The sequence below is a fragment of the Cnephaeus nilssonii genome, assembly GCF_951640355.1.
Source record: "Cnephaeus nilssonii genome assembly, chromosome: X".
NCBI classification, from domain to species: Eukaryota; Metazoa; Chordata; class Mammalia; order Chiroptera; family Vespertilionidae; genus Cnephaeus; species Cnephaeus nilssonii.
In genome coordinates, this window is record NC_137071.1 from 87746329 (window position 1) to 87763425 (window position 17097).

The following is a 17097-nucleotide window of genomic DNA, read 5'->3' on the forward strand; positions in this document are numbered from 1 at the left end:
TGTGCGACCCTGGATCCGGATGAGGCCACGCGACCCTGGTTCTGGGAGAGGCAACGCGCCCCTGGGTCTAGGTGAGGCCACACGACCCTGGGTCTGGGAGATGCCACACGCCCCTGGGTCTGGAAGAAGCTAGATCCTGGGTCCGGGTGAGGCCATGTGCCCCTGGATCCGGGCGAGGCTGGGTCTCGGGCCTGGGAGAGGCCACGCGCCCCTGAATCCGGGTGTGGCCACGTGCCCTGGGTCCGGGGGAAGCTAGATCCCGGGTCTGGGCGAGGCCATGTGCCCGTGAATCCGTGTGAGGCTGGCTCCCGGGCCGGGGAGAGGCCACGAGCCCCTGGGTCCAGGTAAGGCCATGCGCCCCTGGGTCCAGGTGAAGCTGGGTCCCGGGCCCGGGTGAGGCAAAGCGCCGTGGGTCCGGGTGAAGACACGCGCCCCTGGGTCCGGGGTAAGTTAGATCCCGGGTCCTGGTGAGGCAGTGTGCCCCTGGATCCAGGTGTGGCTGGGTCCCGGGCCCGGGTGAAGCCACGCTCCCCTGGGTCCGCGTAAGGCCATGCGCCTCTGGGTCCAGGTGAAGCTGGTTCCCGGGTCCGGGTGAGGCCGTGCGACCATGGATCCGGGTGAGTCCACGCGACCATGGGTCTGGGAGAGGCCACGTGCCCCTGGGCCCGGGGGAAGCTACATCCCGGGACCAGGTGAGGCCATGTGCCCCTGGATCCGGGTGAGACTGGGTCTCGGGCCCGGGTGAGGCCACACGCCCCTGAGTCCGGGTAAGGCTGTGCGACCCTCGATCCGGGTGAGGCCATGCTACCCTGGATCCGGGTGAGGCCACACGACCCTGGGTATGGGAGAGGCCACGCGCCCCTGGGTCCGGGTGAGTCCACGCACCCCTGGGTCCGGGGCAAACTAGATCACGGGTCTGGGCGAGGCCATGTGCCCCTGGATCCGGGTGAGGCTGGGTCACTTGTCCGGGTGAGACCACGTGGCCCTGGGTACGGGTGAGGCCGTGCGCCCCTGGGTCCGAGAGAAGCTAGATCCCGGGTCCGGGTGAGGCCGTGTGCACCAGGAACCAGGTGAGGCTGGGTCCCGGGTCCGGCTGAGGCCGTGCGACCCTGAATCCGGGTGACACCACGCGACCCTGGGTCCGGCTAAGGCTGTGCAACCCTGGATCAGGGTGAGGCCGTGCGACCCTGGATCGGGGTGAGGCCACGCGACCCTGGGTCTGGGAGAGGCCACGCGCCCCTGGGTCCGGGGGAAGTTAGGTCCCGGGTCCTGGTGAGGCAGTGTGCCCCTGGATCCAGGTGTGGCTGGGTCCCGGGCCCGGGTGAGGCCACGCTCCCCTGTGTCCATGTAAGGCCATGCGCCTCTGGGTCCGGGTGAAGCTGGTTCCCGGGTCCGGGTGAGGCCTCGCGACCCTGGATCTGAAAGAGGCCGTGCGACCCTGGATCTGGGTGAGGCCACGCAACCCTTGGTATGGGAGAGGCCACGCGCCCCTGGGTCCAGTTGAGGCCACGCGCACCTGGTTCTGGGGGAAGCTAGATCCCGGGTCCGGTCGATGCCGTGTGCCCCTGGATCCGGGTGAGGCTGGATCCCGGGCCCGGGAGAGGCCACGCTCCCCTGGGTCCGGTTGAGTCCACGTGCCCCTGGGTCCGGGAGAAGCTTGATCCCGGTTCCGGGTGAGGCCGTGCGAACCTGGGTCTGGGTAAGGCCATGAGACCCTGGGTCTGGGAGAGGCCACGCGCCCCTGGGTCGGGGTGATGCCGTGCGACCCTGGATCCGGGTAAGGCCATGAGACCCTGGGTCTGGGAGAGGCCACGCGCCCCTGGGTCCTGGTGAGGCCACGCGCCCCTGGGTCCGGGTGAGGCCACGCGCCCCTGGGTCTGGGTGAAGCTGAATCCTGGGTCTGTGCGAGACCGTGTGTCCCTGGATCCGGGTGAGGCTGGGTCACTGGTCCGGGTGAGACCACGCGCCCTTGGGTACGGGTGAGGCCGTGTGCCCCTGGATCCGGGTGAGGCTGGGTCCCGGGTCCCGGTGAGGCCGTGCGACACTGAATCCGGGTGAGGACACGCGACCCTGGGTCTGGGAGAGGCCACGCGCCCCTGGATCTGGGAGAGGCCACGCACCCCTGGGTCCGGGGAAAACTAGATCCTGGGTCCGGGTGAGGCGATGTGCCCCTGGATCCGGGTGAGGCTTGGTCCCGGGCCCGGGTGAAGCCACACTCCCCTGGGTCTGCGTAAGGCCATGCACCTCTGGGTCTGGGTGAAGCTGGATCCCGGGTCCGGGTGAGGCCACGCGAACCTGCGTCTGGGAGAGGCGAGGCGCCCCAGGTTCCAGGTGAGGCCACGCGCCCCTGTGTCCGGGTGAAGCTGGATCCCAGGTCCAGGTGAGGCCGTGTGCCCCTGGATCCGGGTGAGGCTGGGTCCCGGGTCCGGGTGAGGCCGTGCAACCCTGGATCCGGGTGAGGCCACGCGACCCTGAGTCTGGGAGAGGCCACGCGTCCCTGGGTCCGGGTGAGGCCAAGCGCCCCGTATCCGGGGGAAGCTAGATCCTGGGACCAGGTGAGGCCATGTGCCCCTGGTCCCGGGTAAGACTGGGTCTCGGGCCTGGGTGAGGCCACGCGCCCCTGGGTCCGGGTAAGGCTGTGCGACCCTGGATCCGGGTGAGGCCGTGCGACCCTGGATCCGGGTGAGGCCACGCTACCCTGGGTCTGGGAGAGGCCACACGCCCCTGGGTCCGATGGAAGCTAGATCCCGGGTCCGGGTGAGGCCGTGTGTCCCTGGATCCGGGTGAGGCTGGGTCCCGGTTCCGGGAGAGGCCGTGGGCCCCTGGATCCGGGTGAGTGCACGCAACCCTGGGTCTGGGAGAGGCCACGCGCCCCTGGGCCCGGGGGAAGCTAGATCCCGGGTCGGGGTGATGCCGTGTGCCCCTGGATGCGTGTGAAGCTGGGTCCCGTGCCCGGGTGAGGCCACACGCCCCTGGGTCCGGGTAAGGCCACGCATCCCTAGGTCCGGGTGAAGCTGGATCCCGGGTCCGGGTGAGGCTGGGTGACCCTGGATCCGGGTGAGGCCGGGTCCCGTGTTCAGGTGAGGCCGTGCACCCCAGGATCCGGGTGTGGCCAGGTGCCCCTGGGTCCGGGTGAGGCTGGGTCCCGAGTCCGGGTGAGGCTGCACACACCTAGGTCCAGGTGAGGCCACGCGCCCCTGGGTACGGGGGAAGCTGGATCCCGGGTCCAGGTGAGGCTGTGTGCCCCTGGATCCGGGTGAGGCTGGGTCCCGGATCCGGGTGAGGCTGGGTCCCGGGTCCGGGTGAGGCCGTGCATCCCTAGCTCCGGGTTAGGCCACGCGAACCTGGGTCTGGGAGAGGCCACGCGCCCCTGGGTCGGGTGAGGCCATGCGCCCCTGGGTCCGGGTGAAGCTAGATCCTGTGTCCGGGTGAGGCCGTGCGATCCTGGATCCGGGTGAGGCCACGCAACCCTGGGTCCGGGGGAAGCTAGATCCCGGGTCCGGGCGAGGCCATGTGCCCCTGGATCCGGGTGAGGCCACGCGCCCCTGGGTCGGGGGAAGTTAGATCCCGGGTCCTGGCGAGGGCATGTGCCCCTAGATCCGGGTGAGGCTGGATCCCGGGCACGGGAGAGGCCCCGTGCCCCTGGGACCGGGTGAGGCCACGCTCCCCTGGGTCCGGGTGAAGATGAATCCTGGGTCTAGGCAAGGCCGTGTGCCCCTGGATCCCGGGTCCGGGTGAGGCCGTGGGCCCCTGAGTGAAGCTGGATCCTGGGTCTGGATGAGGCCGTGTGCTCCTGAATCCAGGAGAGGCTGAGTCCCGGGTCCGGGTGAGGCCGTGAGCCCCTGGATTCGGGTGAGGCAACGCAACCCTGGGTCTGGGAGAGGCCACGTGCCCATGGGTCCGGGTGAGGCCACGCGCCCCTGGGTCCAGGTGAGGCCATGCGCCCCTGGGTCTGGGTGAAGTTGAATCCTGGGTCTGGGCGAGGCCGTGTGCCCCTGGATCTGGGTGATGCTGGGTCCTGGGTCTGGGCGAGGCCATGTGCCCCTGGATCTGGGTGAGGCTGGGTCTTGGGTCCGGGTGAGGCCGTGGGCCCCAGGATCCGGGGGATGCCACGCGACCCTGGGTCTGGGAGAGGCCACGCACCCCTGGGTCCTGGGGAAGCTAGATCCCACGTCCGGGTGAGGCCGTGTGCCCCTGGATCGGGTGAAGCTGGGTCCCGGGTCCGGGTGATGCCGCACACACATAGGTCCGGGTGAGGCCACGCGCCCCTGGGTCTGGGAGAGGCCACGCGCCCCTGGCTCCGGGTGAGACCATGCGCTCCTGGATCCGGGTGAGGCCAAGCGACCCTGGGTCTGGGAGAAGCCACGCGCCCCTGGGTCGGGGTGAGCCCACGCACCCCTGGGTCCGGTAGAAGGTAGATTCCGGGTCAGGGCGAGGCCGTGTGCCCCTGGATCCGGGTGAGGCTGGGTCCTGGGCCCGGGAGTGGCCACACACCCCTTGGTCTGGGTGAGGGCACGCGCCCCTGGGTCTGGGAGAAGCTAGATCCCGGGTCCGGGTTAGGCCGTGTGTCCCTGATCTGGGTGAGGCTGGGTTCCGGGCCCGGGTGAGGCCACGCTCCCCTGGGTTCGGGTAAGGCCATGCACCCCTGGGTCCGGGTGAGGCTCGGTCCTGGGTCCGGATGAGGCCGTGGGCCCCTGGATCCGGTTGAGTCCACCTGCCCCTGGGTCCGGGAGTGGCCACGCGCCCCTGCGTCCGGGTGAGGCCGTGTGACCCTGGATCCGGGTGAGGCCATGCGACCCTGGGTCTGGGAGAGGCCACGTGCCCCTGGGCCCGGGGGAAGGTAGATCCCGGGTTCGGGCACGGCCTTGTGCCCCTGGATCCGGGTGAGGCTGGGTCCCGGGCCCGGGTGAGGCCACGCTCCCCTGGGTCCGGGTGAGGCTGGGTCCCGGGTTCGGGTGAGGCTGCACACACCTAGGTCCGGGTGAGGCCACGCGCCGCTGGGTCCGAGTTAGGCCACGTGCCCCTGGGTCCGGGGGATTCTAGATCTTGGGTCCGGGCGAGGCCGTGTGCCCCTGGATCCAGGTGAGGCTGGGTCCCGGGCCCGGGAGAGGCCACGCACCCGTGTCCGGGTGAGGCCACGCTCCCCTGTGTCCGGGAGAAGCTAGATCCCGGGTCCGGGTGAGGCCGTGGGCCCCTGGATCCGGGTAATGCTGGGTCCCGAGCCCAGGTGAGGCCACGCTCCCCTGGGTCCGGGTGAGGCCACGCGACCCTGGGTCTGGGAGAGGCCACGCGCCCCTGGGTCCGGGTGAGGCCACGTACCTATGGGTCCGGGAGAAGCTAGATCCCGGGTTCGGGTGAGGACGTTTGCCCCTGGATCCGGGTGAGGCTGGGTCCCGAGCCCAGGTGAGGCCACGCTCCCCTGGGTCCGGGTAAGGCCATGCGCCCCTGGGTCCGGGTGAAGCTACATCCCGGGTCCGGGTGAGGCCGTGTGCCCCTGGATCCGGGTGAGGCTGGGTCCCGGTCCAGGTGAGGCCGTGCGTCCCTGGCTCCGGGTTAGGCTGGGTCCCGGGCCCGTGAGATGCCATGAGCTCCTGGGTCCGGGAGAAGCTAGATCCCGGGTCCGGTGAGGCCGTGTGCCCCTGGAGCCGGGTGAGGCTGGGTCCCAGGTCCGGGTGAGGCCGTGTGACCCTGGTTCTGGGAGAAGCTAGATCCCGGGTCTGGGAGTGGCTGTGTACCTCTGGATCCAGGTGAGGCCCCGCGCCCCTGGGTCCGGGTGAGGCCACGCGACCCTGGGTCTGGGAGAGGCCACGCGCCCCTGGGTTCGGGTGAGGCCACGCGCCCCTGGGTTCGGGGGAAGCTAGATCCCGGGTCTGGGCAAGGCCGTGTGCCCCTGGATCCGGGTGAGGCTTGGTCCCGGGCCCGGGAGAAGCCACGCCCCCCTGGGTCCAGGTGAGGCCACGTACCTATGGGTCCGGGAGAAGCTAGATCCCGGTTTCGGGTGAGGACGTTTGCCCCTGGATCCGGGTGAGGCTGGGTCCCGAGCCCAGGTGAGGCCACGCTCCCCTGGGTCCGGGTAAGGCCATGCGCCCCTGGGTCCGGGTGAAGCTACATCCCGGGTCCGGGTGAGGCCGTGTGCCCCTGGATCCGGGTGAGGCTGGGTCCCGGTCCAGGTGAGGCCGTGCGTCCCTGGCTCCGGGTTAGGCTGGGTCCCGGGCCCGTGAGATGCCATGAGCTCCTGGGTCCGGGAGAAGCTAGATCCCGGGTCCGGTGAGGCCGTGTGCCCCTGGAGCCGGGTGAGGCTGGGTCCCAGGTCCGGGTGAGGCCGTGTGACCCTGGTACTGGGAGAAGCTAGATCCCGGGTCTGGGAGTGGCTGTGTACCTCTGGATCCAGGTGAGGCCCCGCGCCCCTGGGTCCGGGTGAGGCCACGCGACCCTGGGTCTGGGAGAGGCCACGCGCCCCTGGGTTCGGGTGAAGCCACGTGCCCCTGGGTTTGGGGGAAGCTAGATCCCGGGTCTGGGCAAGGCCGTGTGCCCCTGGATCCGGGTGAGGCTCGGTCCCGGGCCCGGGAGAGGCCACGCCCCCCTGGGTCCGGGTGAGGCCACGTACCTATGGGTCCGGGAGAAGCTAGATCCTGGGTTCGGGTGAGGACGTGTGCCCCTGGATCCGGGTGAGGCTGGGTCCCGAGCCCAGGTGAGGCCACGCTCCCCTGGGTCCGGGTAAGGCCATGCGCCCCTGGGTCTGGGTGAAGCTAGATCCCGGGTCCGGGTGAGGCCGTGGGCCCCTGGATCCGGTTGAGTCCACGTGCCCCTGGGTCCGCGAGAGGCCACGCGCCCCTGCGTCCGGGTGAGGCCGTGTGACCCTGGATCCGGGTGAGGCCATGCGACCCTGGGTCTGGGAGAGGCCACGCGCCCCTGGGTCCAAGAGAAGCTAGATCCCGGGTCCGGGTGAGGCCGTGTGCCCCTGGATCCGGGTGAGGCTGGGTCCCGGGTCCAGGTGAGGCCACGCTCCCCTGGGTCCGGGTTGGCTGGGTCCCGGGTTCGGGTGAGGCTGCACACACCTAGGTCCGGGTGAGGCCACGCGCCGCTGGGTCCTGGTGAGGGCATGCGCCCCTGGGTCCGGGTGAAGCTAGATCCCGGGTCCGGGTGAGGCCGTGTGCCCCTGGATCCGGGTGAGGCTGGGTCCCGGGCCCGGGTGAGGCCACGCTCCCCTGGGTTCGGGTAAGGCCACGCACCCCTGGGTCTGGGTGAGGCTGGGTCCCGGGTCCGGGTGAGGCCGTGGGCCCCTGGATCCGGTTGAGTCCACGTGCCCCTGGGTCCGGGAGAGGCCACGCGCCCCTGCGTCCGGGTTAGGCCGTGTGACCCTGGATCCGGGTGAGGCCATGCGACCCTGGGTCTGGGAGAGGCCACGCCCCCCTGGGTCCAAGAGAAGCTAGATCCCGGGTCCGGGTGAGGCCGTGTGCCCCTGGATCCGGGTGAGGCTGGGTCCCGGGTCCGGGTGAGGCCACGCGCCCCTGTGTCCGGGTGAGGCCACGCGCCCCTGTGTCCGGGAGAAGCTAGATCCCGGGTTCGGGTGAGACCGTGGGCCCCTGGATCCGGGTAAGGCCACGCGCCCCTGGGTCTGGGAGAGGCCACGCGCCCCTGGGTCCGGGTGAGGCCACGCGCTCCTGGGTCCACGTGAAGCTAGATCCCGGGTCTGTGTTAGGCCGTTTGCCCCTGGTTCCGGGTGAGGCTGTCTCCCGGTCCCGGGAGAGGCCACGTGCCCCTGGGTCCGGGTGAGGCCATGTGCCCCTCGGTCCTGGTGAAGCTGGATCCTGGGTCTGGGTCAGGCCGTGTGCCCCTGGATTCGGGTGAGGCCGGGTCCCGGGTCCGGGTGAGGCCGTGGGCCCCTGGATCCGGGTGAGGGCACGTGACCCTGGGTCTTGGAGAGGCCACTCGCCCCTGGGTCCGGATGAGGCCACGCGACCCTGGGTTTTGGGGAAGCTGGATCCCGGGTCCAGGTGAGGCCGTGTGCCCCTGGATCCGGGTGAGGCTGGGTCCCGTGTCCGGGTGAGGCCGTGCGTCCCTCGCTCCGGGTTAGGCCCCGTGACCCTGGGTCTGGGAGAGGCCACACACCCCTCTGTCGGGTGTGGCCACGTGCCCCTGGGTCCGGGGGAAGCTAGATCCTGGGTGTGGGTGAGGCCATGTGCCCCTGGATCCGGGTGAGGCTGGCTCCAGGGCCGAGGAGAGGCCACGTGCCCCTTGGTCCGGGTGAGGCCATGTGCCCTTGGGTCCGGGTGAAGGTGAATCCTGGGTCTGGGCGAGGCCGTGTGACCCTGAATCCGGGTGAGGCTGGGTCCCGGGTCGGGTGAAGTCGTGGGCCCCTGGATCCTGGTGAGGCCATGCGCCCCTGGGTTCCGGTAAGGCCACGTGTCCCTGGGTCCGGGTGAAGCTGGATCCCGGGTCCGGGTGAGGCTGGGTGCCCCTGGATCCGGGTGAGGCTGGGTCCCGGGTCCGGGGGAAGCCACGCGCACCTGGGTCCAGGTGAGGCCACGCACCCCCTGGGTCCGGATGAAGCCGTGCCCCTGGGTCTGGCCGAGACCCAACCAGAGGGAATCAAACCTGCATTACCACCATTTGTCCACCATCCAGATCTGAGGGGTCAGTACCGATATGTACACATAAGGAACTGGTGGACATTGATATTGGGTCTCAAAAGAACTGTTGGTCCAGAAAGAAACTCACTACAGACTGATTCATTTGCCTGTCAACATAACTATTATTGCTCGTCTCACATTCAGTTCATATAAGTATATCTCTAGTGACACATGATCTCGCTCATCTAGGGGAAATGATGAACAACATAGACTGATGAACAAGAACAGAACCAGAAACAAGGAGGCATCGATCGGACTATCGGGCCTCAGAGGGAGGATAGGGGAGGGTGGGGGGAGGGGGAGAGATCAACCAAAGGACTTGTGTGCATGCATATGAGCCTAGCGAATGGTTAAGTTCAACAGGGGGTTGGGGCATCCGTGGGGAGGGGTGTGGGATGGGAATGGGGGGATGAGGACAAATATGTGACACCTTAATCAATAAAAAAATTAAAAAAAAAACAAAAAAAAGTATACTGTAGTAGAGTCATTTCAGCGACAACTAAAATCATTCAAATTAATGTACTGTCGGGCTGCTTTATATGCTTCTCTTGCTGTCAAAAGTTAAAATAAGGAGCAAGATCTCTATTTCCACCCATAGTTGCAGTGGATATATATCCAAGCTCAGACAATAATTCCAGCAGCTTTTTTTCAGACCTCTATGAAAGTGCAAAGGAAATTTCCATATTTCACACTCACCTAACTGTGCAATTGAGCAGCATTCACATAAAATTGGAAGTGATTAATCTATAATATAATGACATGCTAAAAGGCAAATATCAAGAGAAAAATCTAACAGAATTCTATAAATGTCTTCCAAGAGATGAATATGCTCATTTAAAATCATATGCTTGTGCTTAGTGAAATAAGTCAGTCAGTGAAAGACAAATATATGATTTCATTTACATGTTGAATCTAAAGAACAAAATAAACAAACAGAACAGAAACAGACTCATAAATACAGAGAACAGACTCATGGTTGCCAGGAGGGAGGGGGTTGTGGACTGGGTGAAATAGGAAAAGGGATTAAGAAGTACAGATTGATAGTTACAAAATAGTTATGAGAATATAAAATACAGTATAGGGAATCCTATATAATAAAGAGGTAATATGCAAATTGACCCTCACACCCTCGCACAAGATGGCCACCCCATGTGGTTAAAGATGACCACCACAAGATGGCCTGCAGGGGAGGGTAGTTGTGTGTGATCAGGCCAGCAGGGGAGGGCAGTTGGAGTGACTGGGCCTGCAGGGGAAGGCAGTTTGGGGGGACCAAGCCTGCAGGGGAGGGCAGTTGGGGGCAATTAGGCAAGCAGGGGGGGAAGTTGGGGGCGACCAGCCCGGCAGGTGAGGGCAGTTAGGGGTGACCGGGCCTGCAGGGGAGGGCAGTGAGGGGTGACCGAGCTGGCAGGGGATGGCAGTTAGGGGTGACCAGGCCTTCAGGGGAGGGCAGTTATGGGTGACCAGGCCTGCAAGAGAGGGCAGTTAGGGGTGACCAGGCCTGCAGGGGAGGGCAGTTGGGGGCAATCAGGCCAGCAGGGGAGAGCAGTTGGGGGCAACCGAACCTGCAGGGGAGGGCAGTTGCGGGGGGACCAGGCCTGCAGGGGAAGGCAGTTGGGGTGACCAGGCCGGCAGGGGAGGGCAGTTGGGGGTGATCAGGCTGGCAGGGGAGTGGTTAGGGGGTGATCAGGCTGGCAGGTAGGCAAGCAGTTGGGAGCCAGCAGTCCTGGATTGTGAGAGGGATGTCTGACTGCTGGTTTAGGCCCGATCCCTGTGGCAGTCAGACATCCCCCCAGGGGCCCCAGATTGGAGAGGATGCAGGCTGGACTGAGGGATTACCCCCACCCCAGTGCACGAATTTCATGCACTGGGCCTCTAATATAGTTAATAACATTGTAATAACTATGTATGGTGTCAGGTGAGTAGTGGAAATATCTGGAGGAACACTTTCTAAAATATATTTTACATGATCTAACCACTATGCAGTGCACTTAAACTAATAAAAAATAATATTGAATGTAAACTGTAATTGAAAAATGAAATTAAAAAAACATATGCTTGAAAATACCTAGCTCATGGGTTGATATCAATATTTGCCAATATCTGTGTGAAAAAGATATTTTCAAGATAAAGTATGTAAGCCCCTTCTACATGGTCACATTAAGCCAGTGCTGCAGCCTGGAAACAGGCTGAAGCCTCAGTCTCACCTGCAGCCTTCCTTAGCTTCATGACCATAGACCCGTGCAAAGTGAGGGTGCTTTGGGCCTTGGTGTAAATGTGTAAGCAGGATCCAAGCATTTTGCATACTGAGAAAATGTTTTCTTGAGGGAGTGGGTGAACAGCATGGGGGGGTGTAAAATACTACCCGTTACTCATAAAACTAAACCAGAGGAAAATATTAAGAAGGAAAAAAAAACAGATAGTAAGAAGGTAGCAGAAAACATAAAATCAGAGGAAACATCAAGTGAGAAAAATAATCTCGAAAATGACAATGAAGGTGTGATTGAACCAGATTCTGATGCCTCTCAAGAAATGAGAGATGAGCCTGACTGGTTTGGCTCAGTGGATAGAGCGTTGGCCTGCGGATTGAGGGGTCCTGGGTTTGATTCTGGTCAAGGGCATGTACCTTGGTTGCGGGCACATCCCCAGTTGAGGGTGTGCAGGAGGCAGCTGATTGATGTCTCTCTCTCATCGATGTTTCTGACTCTCTATCCCTCTCCATTCCTCTCTGTAAAAAATCAATAAAATATATATTTTAAAAAAAAAAGAAATGAGAGATGAAAGTGTAGAGATAACTGAGGTCATGATGGATCAGGCAAATGATAAAAAAGTGGCTGCCATTGATGCCCTAAGACTTAGTGGTCGGCAAACTCATTAGTCAACAGAGCCAAATATCAACAGTACAACGATTGACATTTCTTTTGAGAGCCAAATTTTTTAAACTTAAACTTCTAACACCACTTCTTCAAAATAGACTTGCTCAGGCCGTGGTATTTTGTGGAAGAGCCACACTCAAGGAGCGAAAGAGCCGCATGTGGCTCGCGAGCCACAGTTTGCCAACCACGGCCCTAAGTAATGATGAACTACAGGAAGCCATTGACTTGTTCACAGATGCCATCAAGCTGAATCCTCACATGGCCATTCTGTATGCCAAGAGAGCCAGTGTCTTCATCAAATTACAGAAGCCAAATGCTGCCATTAGAGACCAACAGAGTTATTGAAATAAATCCTGATTTAGCTCAGCCTTACAAGTGGTGAGGCAAAGCACACAGACTTCTGGACCACTGGGAAGAAGCAGTCCATTATATTGACCATGTGTGTAAACTGGATTATGATGAAGATGCTAGTGTAATGATGAAAGAAGTTCAACCAAGGGCCCAGAAAATTGCAGAACATTGGAGGAAGTATGAGTGGAAACCTGAAGAGTGAGAGGTCAAAGAAAGAATGGAAAGGGTTAAGAAGACTCCTAACAAAATGAGAAAGCCAAGAGGGAGGAAAAAGCCAGAGGACAATCAGGAGCTCTGTATGGCTCATTTCCAGCTGGCTTTTCTTGAAGAATGCCTGGTAATTTTTTCTGGAAAAATTCCTGGATTGGGAAGGGGCATGCCTGAATAGTAGGAATGCCTGGACTCAATGAAATTCTTTGTGATCCAGAGGTTATTGAATCCATGCAGGATCCAGAAGTTATGGTGGCCTTTCAAGGTGTAGCCTAGAACCTGGCAAATATGTCAAAATATTAGAGTAACCCAGAGGTTGTTAATCTCATCAGTAACTTGTCAGCCAAATTTGGAGGTCAAGTGTAATGCCCTTCTGACAAATAAAATACTTGTTAAAGGAAAAGCAACCTAAATCTCCCAAATGGATGTTGAAAAATACAAACCAGTGTACTTCTGACCTTCTCATGAAGAAAGCTTTGAAGAGAATCCTTACCCCTCTGACCCACATAGAGCTGTAATATTTTATAGTGGTTTTCCATTAGAGTATTCATTCAGATAATGTTCTCCTACTAGGAATTACAAACTTTAAACACTTTTAAACCTTAATAATATTTAAAAACAAATAAAAAGGGTATGTTAGCCCAGCCGGTGTGGCTCAGTAGTTGAGCATCAGAAGGTCGTGATTCAATTCCCAAACAGGGCACATGCCCAGGTTGTGGGCTCGATCCCCAGTAGGGGGTGTGCAGGTGGCAGCTGATCAATGATTCTCTCTCATAATTGATGTTTCTATCTCTCTCTCCCTCTCCCTTTCTCTCTGAAAATCAGTAAAAAATATATTTTTAGAAAGGGTATATTAAACCCTACATTTTTATTTACTAATTATTTTGGTGTTTTCCTTTGAATTAATTGGGCAAAGAAGATACTTCGGAATGGAAAATTTATTGCTGAGTTTGAGTAAAATAAAGGGTTATTAGTGGGAGGCAAATATAACATTTAAATAGATAAATTTTATTTGAATGAAAAGTTGTTGAGGCATTTTGATTTGTCTTTTTAAATGCTTTATATTTTAAAATTATTTATTTTAATAAAACTACTGGAACCACCAGCACTGTAGTAGGAACTGGGTAGGGACTGGAATTACTTGACAGGGCAGCAGCAATCTTACTACATTTTAAATAACGTATCCTTGTATAGCAGCATGTAAATCTTACACTGTGGTGAAGGGGTGGTTTGTATTTTTTTTAACTTTAAACAAATTTCATTACACAAAGTTTCACATAATTGGATATTTCTCTATTTTGTACACAATTGTTCTTCTTACTCTCCACAGAAAGGCTGCTTCCTAACTTCTCATTGGGTGATGGCAAGCACTAAAATCCTGATTTTAACAGAATAGTAGTAAAAATGACTCACTAATTTAAATTGAAAACAGTTCATTGGTTTATGACTCTTGCACTTTTCAGGAATGTACAAATGTATTTTTATTCAAAAATATAAAATAACATTTCCGGTCAAGATGGTGGTGTAGGTAAAAACAGTACTTGTCTCATCTCAAACCACATTAAAATTACAACTAAACTACAGAATAATCATAATTCAGAACCACCTGAAATAGAACTGAATGGAAGGCCTACAACTAGGGAATTAAAGAAGAAGCCACATCAAGACTGGTAGGAAGGCTGGAGGCATGGAACAGGTTGGTTCCACACTGACATGTGTTGGATAAAAATCAGGAAGGCTATCTCGACTGTGGAGGTCCCCTCTGAGGAGTGAGGGGTTCCAGTCCCACACCAGGCCCCCCAGCCCAGGGTTCCAGTCCTAGGAAGAGAAGTCCCCATAACTTCTGACTCTAAAAACCAGTGGGAATTGAGGCTGAGAGAGGGTGAGGCTAGTGGAGTCCCAGGAAGTTCCTCTTAAAGGGCCCCTGTACAGATTTACTTGGATTCACTTGCTCTTAGCTACAGTGTGGGGACAGCAGCTTGAAAGGCACCAAAGACATACGGGGAGGAACTGAATTATTTGGCAACAGGGTGAGAGCTGGAGGGGCAGCTTTCTCCCAGACAGAAGTTCAGGCAGAAACCACTGTTCTTTGATGAGCCCTTCCCCTACAGAGCCAGCAGGCGGGGGCCATATGAGACTCCATCAACCTGTATCACACTGTTTTCCCCCACATGATTATTCCCTGAGATCCTGCCTCACCCACCTTTGGGGCCCACCCAAGCTGTTTCCAGTGGCTTTACCATAGGAATGGCCTGTCTTGGCCCATGTTTCAGATTTTCCTAAAATCTCTCAAACAAGCAGCATCTGGCCTCAGCAAGCCTCATACCTCTTGCTAAGTGGCTCCAGGCCCAGCACTGGCAACAGCCAACCATGGTTCACAGCTTGGCCTCACCTGGCTACCTCCAAGCACAGCACAAGAAGCTTCCATCTGCAGATCACTTTGTAGCTTATGCCTGGTTGTCCTGGGCAGAACACAGGCAGTGACTGACCTTGGCCTGGGTAAATCCTCCCATTGACATGCCAGCAGCAATCAAGTTGCTATAATAAGAGGGTATACAGACCACACAGGTGTGCACCTTGAGTGTCCATCTGTGGTGATTGAGGAGGCTGTACCACTGGACCCTACAGGATGTCTACTATATTAGGCCACACTACCAAGCCTGGAAGATGTAGCAGCTCTATCTAGTACATAGAAACAAACACAGGGAGGTGGCCAAAATGAGGAGACAAAGAAACATGGCCCAAATGAAAGAACAGAACAAAACTTCAGAAAAAAAATGAAACAAAACGGAGACAATCAATCTAATAGATGCAGAGTTCAAAACATTGGTTATTAGGATGCTCAAGGAACTTAGTGAGAACTTCAACAGCATAAAAAAGAACCAGTCATAAATGGAGGGTACACTAACTGAAATAAAGAACAATTTACTGTGAATCAACAATAGAGTAGATGACGCTAAGAATCAAATCAGCAATTTGAAATATGAAGAAGCAAACAAACAAAACACCTAATCAGACCAGCAAAAAGAAAGAAGAATTTTTAAAACTGAAGATAGTGTAAGGAAACTTCGGGAAAACTTCAAGCATACCAATATTTGCATCATGGGGGTGCCAGAAGGAGAAGAGAGAGAGAGCAAGAAATTGAAAACATATTTGAAAAAATAATGACAGAAAACTTCCCTAACTTAGTAAAGGAAACAGACATACACACCCAGGAAGCACAGACAGTCCCAAACAAGATGAACCCAAGAGGCCCACACCAAGACACATCATAATTGAAACGCAAAAGGGCCAAAACAAACAGAGAACCTTAAAAGCAGTAAGAGAAAAGCAGTTAGTTACCTATAAGGAAGCTACCATAAGACTGTCAGCTTATTTTTCAAACTTTGCTGGCCAAAAGGATGTGGCAAGAAATATTCATAGTGATGAAAGGCAAGGACCTACAATGAAGATTACCCTACAAAGTATCATTTAGAATTGAAGGACAGATAAAGAGCTTCACATACATGAAAAATCTCAAGTTCATCACCACCAAACCAGTATTATATGAAATGTTAAACAGTCTTATTTAAGAAGATCAAAATAAGGTGAAAATATGACAATAAGATTACAATAAATACATATCTATCAACAGTTGAATCTACAAACAAAATTAACAAGCAGAACAGAAAGACTCATAGATACAGAGGAGTTTTTGTTGGTTGCCACATGGGAGGGGGGTTGGGAGGATGGGTGAAAAAGTTGAAGAGATCAAGAAGTAGAAATTGGTTGTAACAGAATAGTCATGGGGATATATAGTACAGCATAGAAAATGTAGTCAATAATATTCTAATAACTAGGTGTGGTGCTGGATGGATGTAGGGTTTATTGGGATGATTAAGTATTAAATTATGAAATGTCTGGTCACTGGGGTGCATATCTAAAACTAATGTATATCAACTGTAATTGAAAATGAAAAATGACTCACTCATCTACTGGAAATAATGAACAACATAGACTGATGATCAAGAACAGACCCAGAAACAAGGAGGCATGGATCAGACTGTCGGGCCTCAGAGGGAGGGTAGGGGAGGGTGGGGGTAAAGGGGAGAGACCAACCAAAGGACTTGTGTGCAGGCATATGAGCCTAACCAGCAGTTGGGGACAACTGGGGGGTGGGGGCATGTGTGGGGAGGGGTGTGGGATGGGAATGGGGGCATGAGGACAAATATGTGATACCTTAATCAATAAAGAAATTTAAAAAAAAGAAAATGAAAAATGATTAAATAAATAAAACAAAAAAATACAAAATAAATTATCTGCATTCATACAAGTCCTTTGGTTGATCTCTCCCCTTTACCCCCACCCTCCCCAACCTTCCCTCTGAGGTTTGACAGTCTGATCGATGCTTTCCTGTCTCCGGGTCTGTTTTTGTTCATCAGTTTATGTTGTTCATTATTTCCCCTAGATGAGTGAGATCATGTGATACTAGAAATACACTTATAAGAACCGAAAATGAGACAAGCAATAATGGTTATGCTGAGAGGCAAATGAATCAGTCTGTAGTGAGTTTCTTTCTGGGCCAACAGCTCTTTTGAGTCCCAATTTCAATGTCAAACAGTTCCTCATGTGTACATGTCAGCAATGATATTTCAGTTCTGGATGGTGGACAAATGGTGGTAATTCAGGTCCGACCCTCTCTGGTTTGGTGCTGGGTTATAAGCCTAACCAGTGGTCACGGACAACAAGGGGGTTGGGGCATGCATGGGGATGGGTTTGGGATGGGAATGGGGGGTATGAGGACAAATATGTGATATCTTAATCAATAAAGAAATTAAAAAATAAATAAATTATCTGTAGGCATGGACAATGACAACAGTAGACCATTGTAGGTTGTCAACTAAAAGCAGTAACTGATGGTAATAGCAATTTTCTTAAACATCAGCCAGCCTTGTCTTCAGTCATTTCCTTCAACCTACTTCTCTGAAGTTATTGGTGAGGAGCACTGCCTTGAGCTTCCTTTCACAGTTCTCATTAATGATGGTAAAGCA

The 17097-nt window shown here is 56.6% G+C and overlaps 1 pseudogene across 1 annotated transcript; it reads left to right on the forward strand.

The window, feature by feature from the left end:
* The first annotated feature begins 10905 nt into the window (after positions 1-10905).
* LOC307095352 (hsc70-interacting protein-like) lies at positions 10906-12433 on the forward strand (annotated as a pseudogene). Its single transcript has 3 exons — positions 10906-11182; positions 11406-11488; positions 11709-12433. The product of its transcript is annotated as a hsc70-interacting protein-like (transcript).
* The last annotated feature ends 4664 nt before the right edge of the window (positions 12434-17097 follow it).